This window comes from Tyto alba, unplaced genomic scaffold, assembly GCF_018691265.1.
Source record: "Tyto alba isolate M040663 unplaced genomic scaffold, T.alba_DEE_v4.0 Super-Scaffold_2, whole genome shotgun sequence".
NCBI lineage: Eukaryota > Metazoa > Chordata > Aves > Strigiformes > Tytonidae > Tyto > Tyto alba.
The window spans coordinates 81,083,541-81,098,760 of NW_024881282.1; the positions used below are offsets into that span (position 1 = coordinate 81,083,541).

General features: G+C 36.7%; 1 protein-coding gene across 2 annotated transcripts in view; it reads right to left on the reverse strand.

Moving 5' to 3' along the window:
* SEMA3A (semaphorin 3A) overlaps positions 1-15,220 on the reverse strand; it is a 336,738-nt gene that overhangs the window by 236,140 nt on the left and 85,378 nt on the right. For both annotated transcript variants that reach the window (XM_032985231.2, XM_032985232.2), the window contains exon 2: positions 4,874-4,944. The gene's annotated coding sequence lies outside the window, so the exon portion shown is untranslated. The remainder of the gene's footprint in view (positions 1-4,873; positions 4,945-15,220) is intronic.

The window sequence follows — 15,220 nt, forward strand, 5'->3', positions numbered from 1 at the left end:
TAAATGGTACACAAGTAGACATAATTTATGCTAACTTTGAAGCTCTTTTACTCTCCCATATTGATGTGAAATAAAACTGAAATTCAGACCTTTTGTCATTTCTGTTTAAACTGTCCACTAGCATAAAAAATGTTTTTCCTATGACTTCAAAACTAGGTTCATATCTGGGAGAATCTACAGAATGGCTGTCAAGATTTATCCCATTAGACATTATCTGATTATTGATGGATTTTATAATCACATCATGATTCTGTAATCCATCTTTCTGGAGTATAATCCTTCCAAGAAAAATATGTATATGTTTAAAACATGGATTTCATATTCTAATATTTGTAAAATGATAAATTATCTACTACAGCTGAGTAGGACAATACTAATATGTAAGACTGAAAAAGTGCAACTACTGCTTAGAATGGATTGAAAGAAATTTGAATTACTGGACTTCAATGGGTATCTCTTAATGTTCTTGGAATTAAGTGTAGTATTGTACTAAGCATAGCAGAAAGCATTTGATGGTGAAATATCTGTGATCTTTCTTTTTTTCTTTTCATAAACTATCACATACATGCATACAAGAGAACAGAAGGAGAAACACAGTATCTATTATGCTGCTGTCATGACTGACATTTTAATTGGCTCACAAGCGTATAGGGACTGCAGTATGTTTAGACTTAATTTCCACATGTACAAAACAGCCATTACAACTAGTCTCTTCTACATCTGGGAATTAGTTTATAGCATTGCAACTGTGCTCATCTGGTCTTCTGCTGTCTTTGCCATGAACATGAGTCTTGACAGAGAAAATGTGGCTGGATAAAATAGCTAGCAGATATTAATGTAGTCCCCTTAGGTATACTAGTTGAGAACATACCTCTGTAAGCAGAGAGAAGCCCAAACCACAGCGTTTAGAATTGGAACTAAATAAAATAGGAATCATAGACTTTGAGTGCCATTTTTTGGGATGGAACAGGAAAGGAAGTGTGGGTGAAAGGGACAGTAGGTTCAGCAGCACATACAAAGAACAACCAATGCTGCAACCCATCTCATGAGGACTGCTGTCCAACTGCAGCTTTCAGGGCACATACACGAAGCAAAAGTCATCTGCATTACAGCTGGTTGGGACTTCTCCAGCAGAGTCCCTTTTCAATCCCCAAATTATGATTTGTCAGAACAATTTTATTTTTTTCCTAATGAAAACTAATAATTTTCAAGAACATTTATATTAAAATCTTTTCTCAGCTAGATCCATCATAGAATATTCCAAAGGACTACATTTGCTTTGACTGTTTTATTTAGACAAAACATGAGAACAGAGAATTAATGCATGTGTGTCATGGTCCAGTGAAGATAATTTATATAAATGTGGAACAGCAATCAGAAAGACTGTATCTCTCCAAGGATATAAAGCACACAGAGACTGTCATCCTTGGGGACACTTCATAACCAGGATTTTGCCCCACCCCCCTCTTGAGGGATCAATATGAACCAAAAAAAGAGTGAGAAATGAACTGCAGTATCGCACATCCCCTGAGATATAGAATGATCCTCCATAGAAATTTCTCTCTTTTATCACCATCAAGTCAGCTGGGCTCTGGCCCGTTATTTAAGTATTTTCACAAACCTAAACAGTTGCAATAAAAGCAATGAAACAGACTGAATTTATTCCAGGATTTATCAGAGACATGAGAGAAAAAGAGTTTTGTTTTGTTTTCTTTTTAATCATACAAGATCTTCAGAACTATTGAGCTATTTTAGAGCATTCACATATCAGTATTACTAGGAAAATAAGGCGGTAGGGGTTTGGAGTTTTTTTTTTTTTTTTTTTTTTTTTTTTGTTGTTGTTTTTGTTTGTTTGTTTGTTTGTTTGGTTTTTTTTTCCTATCCTGTTTTTCCTTTACACAATTTGATTTACCATGATGGAGAAAGTAAAACAAATCCCCAAACCCTGAAATCTTTCAGAAAACAGAGTTCCAGTTTTCCAGCCAGACCTCATCCACATGGAGGCCAAATGCTTTTGTCATACTATTAATTCAGTCTGCACGAGAGGTTGTGGTTCTCTTGCTAGAGGAACTCTGCTATGAAATGTGGTGCCAGAAAATCTGACAAGTGCCCTCCCTCCCAGTACAGTATTTTGGAGAGAGAAAGCACAGAGCAGAAGGCGGACTCTCTGTGGGTTGTTGGGGGATGGTTTTCATAGCAATTACACTTCTTTGTGGTGTGTTTTGAAAGGAGAGAAAGTTGAAGAACTTCAACAGCCCCTCTCTCTCCATCTCCTGCAGTTTATACAGGACAAAGGGAAACAGCAAAAAGAAGAAACCAGTGTTGTCACTTTCTTGCCTTTTCTACAGTATTAGAACAAGGTCTACTAGCAAATTCTAGTAGATCATACATTACAGCTAGCGTCTGGGAACATATTTAGGAAAGGTTTTGGCAGTACAATAAAACCAAATATTTCATGAGAATGAATGCTCAGTTTCAGATGTTATTTTAAACCACGTTCAATGATATGAAATATGTGGTTTTCAGTTTTTTTTAGTTTTCTCTCCCCTCTCCCATTTTAAAATACTTGAGAACTATTTTTAATACTCTCAAATTTCATACATGTATTAACAGTCATATTGACCACTGTGAACAGGAGCATTAGATGTTGGGAAGATGATTGAAACCCTAATAAATTTGAAACCGTTTTCAATTAGTACACAGGAAATTTACTTTGTGAGCCATGACTTGTTTTATTAGTGCCCTGGAGGGCAATTTAGATTGGAAAAATCAGGACATCGTTTGCCAAAAAAAGAAAACAGATACTTAGCTTTCATCTATAGTCTGGGATACAGCCATGAAAATGTGACTAAAATATTATTAAGTATCAAAAAATATTTATACATTGGGGTCAATCATAGTTGCAGAGTGTCGGAAGTGACATTCATCCCATCCTAAAGTGTGTAGTTAGCTTGGAAGTTTGCCACTTGCTAACATACTGGTTTTACTTTTAAATGAACCCAAATTAAAAACTTTATATTATATTTTTAATAGTCACAATTAAGATATGGAAACAGTTGCTCAAGGAATCAGCAATCTCCTTAAAATTTATCATGCCTCGAACACCTATATTTTCTGTTGGGTCACATCATATACCCCATTCTACATTTTTCTTCCATTATTGCTCAGGTTCTCAGCTAGCCAGAATAAAAAAAAAAAATTACATCAAAGGCATAGGATATAGAGAAATAGATACAGAGAAGGGGTCCTGCCAATACATAATCCCTTCTAAAAATATGAATAGCTAAATCAACTTTTACGACTGCAAAATTTGTTCTGCCAGTTGTAGTCTGGCCAGTAAGGTGAAGGAGAGGATACATCTGATGAAACAACCCTTAATATGTCTTTGCCTGACGTACACAAGCATCAATTACAAAAGTGTTCCTTGTGTGTTAACCTGACTTGACCTCATCTACCTGAATAAAGGCCACTTGCAGTGTGGTCTATAATTTTTCAATACTTTTTAATCATAACCACGTCAATGTCTTTCACACTTCAGCAAACTCCTTCAAATGATGCCAAGCTCAGTTAGATTCAGCAGCACTGAACCATGGCTCAAACACTTAGGGCTAAATTATCATAACTATTTCTTGGTCGTGGAAGGGAGGGAAAAATGTCCCCTCCTTTTTCCCCCCACTGTGAATGTAACTGCAGGGAGAAAGGGCAGGAATACAAGAAGACTCTGGTACACCTTGCTCCATATGCAGCAGCTGATACATAGGGTGAGAAAAAAAATTCTCCAAGGAAAGAATTGCCTTTGTTGTTTCACCAAAGTGTATACTGGAAGGATGCAACTCCAAACAAGTATTCATAGAATTTAACATTATGTTTCACCTGTACAATAAGCATATTTGAATGAGCTAAAACAGGCTGCTTCAGAAAATAATTCAGAATATTTAAATAAAACTAGTACTCAAAGCCTACCTCTGTGAGAATAACCTATATGAATAATGATCACAATTACTCCAGCATTCACACAAGTGAAATTGCTCCACAGTCAGTCACAATTCCTATAAAAAAAGGATCATTAAAAAATACAGAGGCATTCAGTAATGAATCTCCAGATATATACAGGTTTTGTGAGGATATTAAAAGGCCTTATGGTTTTCCTTTCCCATATTAAGTTTTCACCTTCAAATTTGTGCTTCTCAAATCAATCATAGATGCAGTATCTGAGCTCTTACACCTGAAATTATTTCAGACATGCAAATATCCAGCTAAGAGTTTAACTTGTAAGAGTGAACTCTTGTAAACGTTGCTTCCTCCAGAACAAAAAGCCTACGAGGTGTGAAAACAACATTTACAGTTCAGAGCTGTAGCGTCCCTACAGTCCTACCACACATTCACACTCTGGACACATTTGACCCTGAGGCAGAAGTACTAGAGTCTTGATTCCCAGCTCCCCAAGAGGGAGGGACCTCAGCATGCCCATCCACCAAAATTTCCCAAATAAAAGCAAAGAGTACAAATGGCTTCCTAATGAGCCAGGTCCCACCTCAGTAAGTAGGCATGACATTGTCAGGACACATATCAAGCACCAGGGGCTGCACCTATGCCTTATTGTAAGTATGGTATCTCTCTGTCTACATCAAACCAGCTGTGTCTACATGAACTTCTAGCTGAGGTTTTAACAGAAAATTAATCAAAATTAGCATCCTAATTCTTTACACAAATTTCAGAGTACTAGTTAGGATCTTTAGGGAACATATTAATTTTGTACAGAATTCTTCATTACTGGGAAACAAACAGGAACAAAAGGTTAGCTTTAACTAACTTACATACATGTTAAAAAAAAAAAAAAAAGAAAAGGAAAAGAAAAAGAATAAGAGCTTACCTCACACAACCTCAAGTGTTGAATGGTCAAAGCAAAATTATCCAGTTTGATTGATGTCTCTTTTGATACTCCTAGAGGAAAATAATTTTATATTTGAAAAATACACCTAATTTACAGAAAAACCCATAAAAGTTTACATACAAGTTTTGAAAAGTAAATAAGAACATAATCAATTACCATATCATTGCTTTAAAGCAGCCAAAGCCTTGACTATGTAACAGGGAACATTCTAAATTCAATATGATTTGGGAAAGTGGATGGCAGAAGGTTTGTGATGAAACACAGTCTTATTGCTCATATAAAATGTCAGTCTTTTTGCTGTAATGAAGAGAAGTCATCTTGGTTTGCAACTGCAGTTTGTTAGGATTGTCTTATTAATAGGAAAAAGAAAAACAAACTACAAAAGAACAACAAACCAAACCAACACTCCCTCCCCCCAGCCTCTAAATATAGCAGTTTTTATTGGAATGAAGTTACATCTCCTTATAAAGGCAAGCCAAGACATAAGACATTGAACCAAATTCATTTCACTTCTTGAAACATTATAAGATGGTTTTACTTTGGCCCACTCAGTTAATCTTGCTTAGGAAAAGGGGAGGCGGGGAATGCTTATTTGGAGAGGGGACATGGAGTTTTGCAGTGCTGTATGAATCACATACAACACAGGTCTGGGGCGTTGCATAAATAACTTTGTGTCAAAAGAGCAGAAAGCAAGAGCACATGCCAGGGAACCTGATCTTACAGTAGCCAGAATGCTGTAACACAGATGTCAGGTTGCCCGTGCCTATGAGCTGGGCAGAACTTCCATCGGCTAACTCCTGCCAAGGAAGGTTGATCGGAAAACCAAGTTCATACTGGAGTAGCTCAGAGAACCTAGCTAAACTTCAGCTGTAAAAGACCTTCACTTTCTTCACTGAAAAAACTCAGATAACTCAACTTCCTACCCTAACCTCAGACTATATGAAACCCCCTTTCTCCATTTAGTTTGTTCCTTTTTTTTTTTTTTTTTTTTTTTTCTCTGAAGAGGTGCAAGAAAACAAGATAAATGAAAAAATATTTAAGACTTTCTACAACTCATTAAGAAGAAATTTGCTCACATAGGTGGACATTCCAGGCATTGGCACATAACTTCTGCTGGCAATATGACAAACTTACCACTGTCTGATGCCTATCACATGAACATGAACACCTTGGGCTGCAGTTTCCTGCTCTGGTGCCTAGAATACACCCTGGATTGGGAGATTCTAAAGAGTGACTGGGCTGTGGGTGAACAGAGAAAAATACTTTTCAGTACTCTGTATGTAATTTGTCCATGAAAGCTAAAGCCCAAATGGAACTAAACCCAGTTTGGTCTACAGCTGATTCATTTCACTGAACATTTAAAATTAAAGATTTCTGTTTGAAACACATGAACTGTGTTGGTTAATTCTGTTATATTTCTGATGGCAGATGCTATGGGACCCTACAGATTTGGAGGATACATCTTGTGTTTTAATATGTGCTTGCACAATGCCTAACATTCCTTGGCAAATAAGTTAGCAACATTCTCACGTAGAATTAGGCATGGTCTTGCTTGTTATTATATATGAGTATAGTTTTTAAAAAAGTATTTCATATTTGGATCATGATTTACAGTATCACTGAAGTGCTCTGGCTTTCTAAATGTGATTGACACAGGAGGAACTATGTAATTTTTATTTTTTTTTAATAATAAGAAACAAATTAGATTACAGGATACTTTCCTTGTATAAATGTATTACAAGAAGTTTGCTGATAGGCAGTCTAACCTCTAGTTCTAAAGAGCTGGCAGAAAAAAACCTCTCATCCAATGGAAGAAACCATTGATGTGAACTTGCCCACATAAGCTGTCAAACAGAAGCCAACATGCACAATTAAAGTAATTAGAAAAAAAAAAATTATCAAAAATATAAGAGTTGATCTTCTGTAACATACACTGTCAATGACCTAAAATGAAATAAATTACACTATCTGCTAAAGGGAGCAAATTTCATAAGTCTTTCTTTCTTCTTTTTTTTTTTTTTTTTTTCCTTTTTTAACCCGTATAATAGCTGCTGATTTGCTCTCCAGGGTACTCTTCAATTTTTTCCCCTGGTGTTCCTTTCAGGCTAGACAAAAATTTCAGATATTATTCTGCCTTGTGTTAAAACCTGAACAAAATGCAGTGAAGGAAATAGAAGAAATTTCAATGAGCTATGAAAGCAAGACTCAAACTTAGTGCAAACCCATCAAATCTAACAGACCTAGATCTGTAGAGGCTAACATAGACCATCTAAAAAGTAAACCTACAGAAGGTGGCAGTCTACAGAAGGTGGAAGAAAAGACAGGTAGCTTGAGCGGAATACAAGAAAATTCACTGAGCAGCCAGTGATTAGGTTAGGAAAGCTAAAGCCTTGATAGAATTAAATCTGGCCAGGGACATCAAAGGCAGCAAGAAAAGCTTCTGCAGGTACATCAGTGATAAAAGGAAGACTAGGGAAAATTTGGACCTTCTCCAGAAGGAAACAGGAAACCTGATCACCCGTGACATGGAGAAGGCTGAGGTACTCAACAATATGTTGGCCTTAGTCTTTACCATCAAGGGCTCCAGCTACAATGCCCAAGTTGCCAAAGGTGGAGACTGGAAGAATGAAGAACCACCCACTATAGGAGATCAGACTTGAGACTGTCTAAGGAACCTGAAGGTGTGCAGGTCCATGGGACCTGCAGAGATGCATTCACGGGTCTCTGACAGATAAAATGTCTAAGCCACTATCCATCATATTTGAAAAGTTCCCACTGACTGGAAAAGGGGAAGCATATCCCCCATTTTTAAAAAGGGGAAAAAGGAAGACCCAGGGAACTACAGGCCAGTCAGTCTCACTTCTGTGCTGGGAAAGATCATGGAGAAGATCCTCCTGGAAACTATGCTTGGGCACATGGAAAATAAGGATGTGACTAGTGGCAGCCAACATGGCTTTACTAAGGGTAAATCATGCCTGAACAAACTTGGTGGCCTTCTATGATGCAGTTACAGCGTTGACGGATAAGGGAAGAACAACTGAAGTAATCTACCTGGACTTGTGCAAAGCATTTGACACTGTCCCACATGACATTCTTGTCTCTAAAGTGGAGAGACATGGATTTGACGGATAAGGAACTGGCTGGATGGCTGCACTCAAAGAGTCAATGGCTCAATGTTCAAGTGGAGAGCAGTGACAAGTGGTGCTCCTCAGCAGTTGATATTGGAATCAGCATTATTTACCATCTTTGTTGACGATATAGACAGTGGGGCTGAGTGCACCCCCAGCAAGTTTTTTGACAATGCCAAGCTGTGTGGTGCAATCAACAACGCTGGAGGGAAAGGATGTCATCCAGAGGAATCTTGACAGGCTTGAGAGGTGGACCTGTTTGAACCTCATGAAATTCAACAAGGCCAAGTGCAAGGTGCTGCACGTGGGTCAGGGCACTCCCAAGCACAAATACAAGCTGGTCAATGCGTGGATTGAGAGCAGCTGCGAGAGGGATTTAGGTTTATTAATGGATGAAAAACTGACTATGAGCCAGCAATGTACACTCACAGCCCAGAAAGCCAACAGTATCCTGGGCTGCATTAAGAGAAGTGTGGCAAGGTCAAGGGAGGTCATTCTGCCCTTCTACTCCACTTTTGTAAGACACAACCTGGAGTACTAGGTTCACCTCCTGGGCCCCCAAGCATAAGAAAGATATGGATCTGCCTGAGTGGGTCCAGAGGAGGCCACAAAGATGACCAGAGGACTAGAGCACCTCTCCTATGAAGCCAAGCTGAGAATTGGGGTTGTTCAGCCTGGAGAAGAGAAGGCTCCAGGGAGACCTTAGCATGGCCTTCCAGTACATGAAGGGGGCCTACAGGAAAAGATAGGGTGGACTCTTTATCAGGCAGTGTAACAATAAGATGAGGGGTAACAGTTTGAAACTGAAGATTCAGATTAGATACAATGAAGAAATACTTCACTGTGAGGGTGGTGAGACACTGGCACAGGTGGCCCAGAGAAGTTGTGGATGTCCCTTCCCTGGAAAGTTTCAAGGACAGGTTGAACAGGACTTTGAACAACCTGGTCTAGTGGAAGGTGTCCCTGGCCATGACAAAGGGTTTGGAACTAGATGATATTTAAGGTCCCTTCCAACACAAAACATTCTATGATTCTATATTTAGACAAAATTAATGAAAGATACTTCTATGGATTCTTGCATTTTATCTTTTCTGAATCTGATCTTAGTCAATTATTTGGGAAGACAACTGAAAGTGTCCTAGGAGTGTTAAACAGGTTTAGCATTCCAATTCTCCTGGAGCTTTATTAGTCACTATACTATCTCTGTGAATAACCTGCTAATTGAGTCCTCTCTGGACAATGTTTTGTATTTAAAAAAAGCAAAATAAAGTAACTGGTTTTAAAACATTTTAAATCTAAAGTTTCTTTGTTTCCGGTGATATATATGCACATAAGTAAACTATTGACTTTAACATACAACAGCTGAAGAAAGCATATTCTTAATTATAGTAGAATTAGTGTGATATTAAAATATTATTATTCTGATGCTTCTGTTAAAGTTCTATCAACACTTTCCAGAGATATGGAAACAGCTGTATTTTTAGAATTTATCATCTGGACAGGAAAGAAACAATAAATGTTAAAGACAGTATGCTTTTTGACTTCAGATGTAGAAAAGATCCATATTTCTAATTCACAAAAACATAAAATAAAATAAGTGATTTAGCACCAAGAGTTTTTCCTGCTTTTTAAGCTGACTCTTTAGCATCACAGTAAATACACTAAAAAAAAAAAAAAAAAAAAAAATTCAGGCTTTTTTAAGATTCTCAAGAGGGGCATTAAAAGTTTAAGCACCCAACAGTATTAATAGCTTCTGAAATTTGTATTGCAGGTGCATGCATTTCTTTCTTATGCATATCAAGCCCAATCCAAATCTCCCATTCATAAATAAAATGAGTACCACTGATTTTAAATACCGTTACTAGTCCACCTCTCCAGGCAAGGGAGAACTGACAACATTCTTGTACCTCTTTCAGGCATGTTTCTCAAATATTTTATGGCTTAGATGCAGTAATGGGAAGACCAACCAATCAACCCACTCACCCACACACATGTACATACACACATGCACAAAGAAAGGAAAACTAATCCTCACTAAACTATTTGTAGGTTCCTCAGTGTTTCCTCTTGTATGCTCCCACTACTTCAGGGCCAATCACAGGAGCCAAACCACCTCCTGCTGTTTTTTACAGCTGAGGTTTCTCAATCCTTTATAGGCACCATTTGACCCCTTTCCAGCTGGCTCTGATAATCAAATACGAGCAGCCGAATCCAGCCCTACCTCCCTGCTCCTTGAACAACTGCTCTAGGATTGAAAGGAGTAGACCACCCTGTTAAATGTCCTATGATTAAAACAGCAAAAATTTTAATAGGAAAATCTGCTCATTTTATTACTTCTTACAAGACAAAAGGAAGAGGGAAAGAGGGACCTTTTGTGGATACGATTAACTTTTATTCACTTGAAAGTCTAATTTGGAAATAAAATGTTGAACTATGAGATTTGCAGACACACAGCAATTTAAGCAGATATTTCACATACACTTTACTATGTTAGTTTTGTCTGTGGAATGCTCCACATATGAAGTGTTAGTTTGGGTAGCTATTTTGATTAATGGGTTTACAGGGACTTGAAATAAATTCAGATGAAATAACTCTTCATGCTTCCATGTTTAGATTTTTTTTTTCATTCCATGATTATTATATGATATATACAGTATATCGTAGAAAGGTCTCAGTGATAGGTAAGAGATAATTCCATGAGCTCACATTGTCTGAACCACTGAGCTTGAAATGAGACAGAACCCCCTGGAAGGAGGGATAGTATTTCCTTGAGAGCAAATGAGGATGTCCATATCCATGTCACCAGCTGGGAGAGGCTCCCTGGGTCGATGGAGGAAGTGTGAGAAAGAAGACTGAGTTTATGACATGGACAGACACTCCTTAGAAAAGCAGACAGCAAACATGGAGCAGCAAGGGAAAAAGGTTTGTCCAGATAACAGGAATCCCAGTGCTGACTAGAAACAATATCTTGATATGAAACCTGTAGTGGACAAGAGGGAGATTTCAAATAATTTTAATTTCCTTCACCTAAGATTTCTGAGCTTTATCCGAGTCACTGTTTTTTGTTCGTTTTGAGTTTTGTTTTTATTTTTTTAAACAAACACAGTTTTGAAGATCTTTTTTCTCACTCTAAAAAAACATTTAGATAGGCTTATCACAAAACTATGCCCAACTTAAAAGTCCTATCACAGCATCTCATCAGGTACACACGGTTATCTATGTGAATTAATACATTTTTACAATTATATTCCTTATTGACATTAAACATGAATATTTGCATAAGAAAGTTGCCCGAAGAAGTGATGTTTGGCTTTCACCCAGTGCTAGAACTGTGTTTGTCACAAAGTCTTGAGATAAGCTGCAAGCAGATTGAAAAGTTATGTAAAACATATTTTTGTGTTCTGCACAAAGATAAACTTTATCCCAAATTTAATAACTGTATGATGAGTGAAAGCATTTGAGATAGAGTATTCTTTTAATGGAGAAATGACATGTTATTGTGAATATAATTTTTACTCCCCAAGTCATATCCAAGATTGCATTTCTGAAAATGTGACTTTTCAAAATTAGACTCACAGACTGGCAAAGTCTCCACTTGTGTTTGGACAAAGTACATTCAATTCATGTTAGCTGGGTTTTGTGGCCTCCAGTTGTCATAAACATTCTCAGAAGCTGTATTATGCATACTGTTGTGTCTGTGCATAAAATTTTGGAATCCCACCAACAGGGAAGGAGATGTAAAAATGTTTTCCTGTCTTTTAAATTATTGGTGAAAATGAACATATGCATTTTCGGAACTGGCCTTATTAATGAAAGCCTTTCCTGACTGGTATGTATAAGGGCAAACACATTATTCCCAATGAAAAACAGCTTTGAAAAAGTGAAGGAGAAAACCTCATGGGTGGTCTTCTAAGAAAACAAAAACATAGATTTATGCTCTTGCTGCATTAAAAAAAAAAAAAAAAAAAAAGTATTGAATATATCCAACGACTATATTTGGGGCCCAAAGACACTGGAGCAAGATGACAAATTTGAGTACAAGCAGATCAAATTCTGTCCTCCTCAGATTGATGCAGCTAAATGCTGTGTGTTTCCCAAATCTGATTCAAAGTGAATGAAATTATAAGAAGTTTCACTCCTTGAACTGGCTGAAGCAAGATTGCTATGGAGGTGATGCACAATTGAAAGATTCTTGTATCATCAGGTTAAAAGGACTCTAATAGGCTTTGGAATAGGCTTTTACTCTTGAGCAGAGGTCTCCAAGATATTTGATATTCTGACATTATCAGAAGTCCAGCCTGACACTTGAGCAATTTAGTACTTTGTGGAATTTTGCATTCTGTGTCTGATTCATATTTTTAAACTCTGCTTCTACTTCCTGTGAACCATGCAGTACTGTCTTTGACTACATCTTTACTGTGTAGGTATATACCCATTTCTGCTCTTTTTAAGGTAGGGTGATTAAATTTTCTGATATTTGGAAGAGAAATAGAGTCATGAATAATAGAGTTGTCTTGTCATTCTGGTATAAATTTCATTCTATTTCAGTATACGGCCAAAAAACAGAATTTAGAGGGAGAAGAAAGAGTAGAAACCTTCTGCTAGTGCCTATTACAGATTTTAGCAGAATAGAGAATAGTTTCTAAACTGTTATTTTTTATTTGCTTTGATCAGGTCTTTTAACATTTATTTTGTGCTGTTGTACAGACAAATAATTTATTGTGATAAATATCCTGTTTTGAATTCTTTTGGTTTATGCCTTCAAAATAAAATTCCATTAAGTGGAGCAACTGCATTTCTTCCACATGTAAAATTGCGTATGACATTTCTGATCACTCTGTGATAAAGTTTCCAGGATGAATGAAAGAAATGCAGATATAACTGTTGATTAACATAGCATAATGCTATGAGGTATTTGACTTATAACAGACGCAGTAAATGAATCCATCTCTCATGCCTCCTACTCTTGTTAAGCTTCCTCTAGGCCCATCTAAATACACTATTGGGCAAATGTCATCACATAACTTTGGCATGACTAGAATTAATAATTGACTACTCTGTTCTCACTGATGCAAGACCTTCCCTTTCTTTATAAAGTCAGATTTCCTGCTGATCAATGTCACAGGACATGTGATTTCCTTCTGAAAAGGTCATTAAATATGAAAAATATATAAGCACAATTTACTTCCTCCCTGAGGCAGGAATCCAGAAATTTTGCAGAGTCTCTTGCATAATACTTCCCGCCAGCTCGTTTGGCAGGTCCATCCAGCACTGGTAGCATAAACTGATTTGGTGAGATGCACATTTGACAGTGATTCATTACAACTGTAAATCAAGAACAACAGTGGGGAAAATATCAACTGTTTAAGTTCTTCACTGAGTGTGTTTTTTTTAATTCGGTGAAATGTTCTGCTACCATGCTGTTATTCCCTGAACTAAAAAGATGCTAACTGGTGATCAATAAAAGATGTTTCAGCTCACATTCATGACCTTCAGCTCAAATTAAGTCATTAGTAAAACTCCAGGCCACTGAAAACCGTTGAGTCTTAAATGACTTATTAATATACACCTGAAGATAGCGGAAATCCTGTCACTGAGTTCAATGAAAATGTTTCAAACCCTTCTGTTCTAGCTCAAGTGATACTGTATTTATAACCGAACCCATTGGGAAAAAAAAAAAATACAGAGTCATACCTAGAAGCTTACTGCTTTGAACACAGTCTATATCTGTATTAAATAAAAATAATCTGCTGGTAATAATTCAACATCTTATATTAGCTTAATTAATTGGTCTCCATCAAATTCCAGTACTGATACTGTCCATGTTGTGTTTACAATGGCTGGTACATTCACTGGAAATTTTATCAGATAGATATGAAGCTGCAACTCTTTTTAGCCCTTAGAAATGTCCTGTTCAAGACTAAGGAGCATTACAAAAAAAAAAAAAAAAAAAAAAAAAAAAAAAAAAGTCTTGCTTTATTTACATACACTAATCTTTTGAATAAAACAAAAAAGAATTAATTAATTTAATTCAGAATTATAATTTAGGAAGAAGCCTTTTATTTCTTTAGAAATGAAACAATTTAAACCATTTATCTGCATAAAGAACAACTCTGAGCCTCTATAGAGAAGAGACTGGTAAGAATTTCTGTAATGACTGCTAAGAAACCAGGTCTTGTACTTGTAGATGTATAATAACTCTCAGAAAGCTTAGTGGAAAAGAAAATATGAAATCAAAAAATTCTATACTTCACTGTACAGCAAAATATCTTCTTACAGGGAGGATATTTTTTAGAAAAAGAACATTTTATTCTGTGATTGTGTTCTGTCATAAATCATACAGACAGATGTGTGCCTTAGTCACGCATCAAGGTTGATTACCATTTCTTTAGGTTTATACAGCACAGGCTAAGGATTAGACTTTTTTATTGTAAATTTTTTTTTTTTCATTTTATAGTAGAGGAAATGTAATATTGCATGCATTTTCCTTTGTTACATCACATCTGTACAATAAAAACAATATTTACATCATACCATTTTCTGCTCTTATGAAGGAAAATTCAGTCATAGCTGGGTCTGCTTGTTCTCTTTCTAAGAACACACTTTGGGGGACGTCCTCATGTAGGTTAAGACAGTGACAAAATTTTTTCATTGCATATTCCAACGTCCGCATGCTTATCTACTTTTTGTATTTTTTAAATTGGTTGATCAAGAAAAATCTTAGAATGTAGGTATAGATGAAAGTATCTGGAGAGTAAATGGTTACCAATTTAATAAGTAAGCCCTGTTGAATTCCTGCATCCATGGGCCAAGGACTTTTAAATGTCAGGGTGTGTAATGTATTTTAACTTCATTGTACCAGGCCAGCCTGAACTAGAAGTGGGATTCTTCCCCAGTATAGTTCCTTACTAAAGAAAACTCTGTGGGCAGAGAATATATACGTGAGGGATAGTGATCTGACCTCATCTATTATAACTAGTCATAGCTGGCATCACGAAGAAATTATCATGAGGTTACTCAATGTTTCTATTAGATAGAGTTCAGATTTGACATTAGTCATGGGTATAAAGTAAATTTTGACTCTGCTTTGGAATTCAAGCTCTCTTAGTTATCTGCCAGCTCCAATGAACTTACAAAAACAAGATTGTTATATTGCACAAAGGAACGAACACATGGCTGAAACAAAGAAAATCTAAGA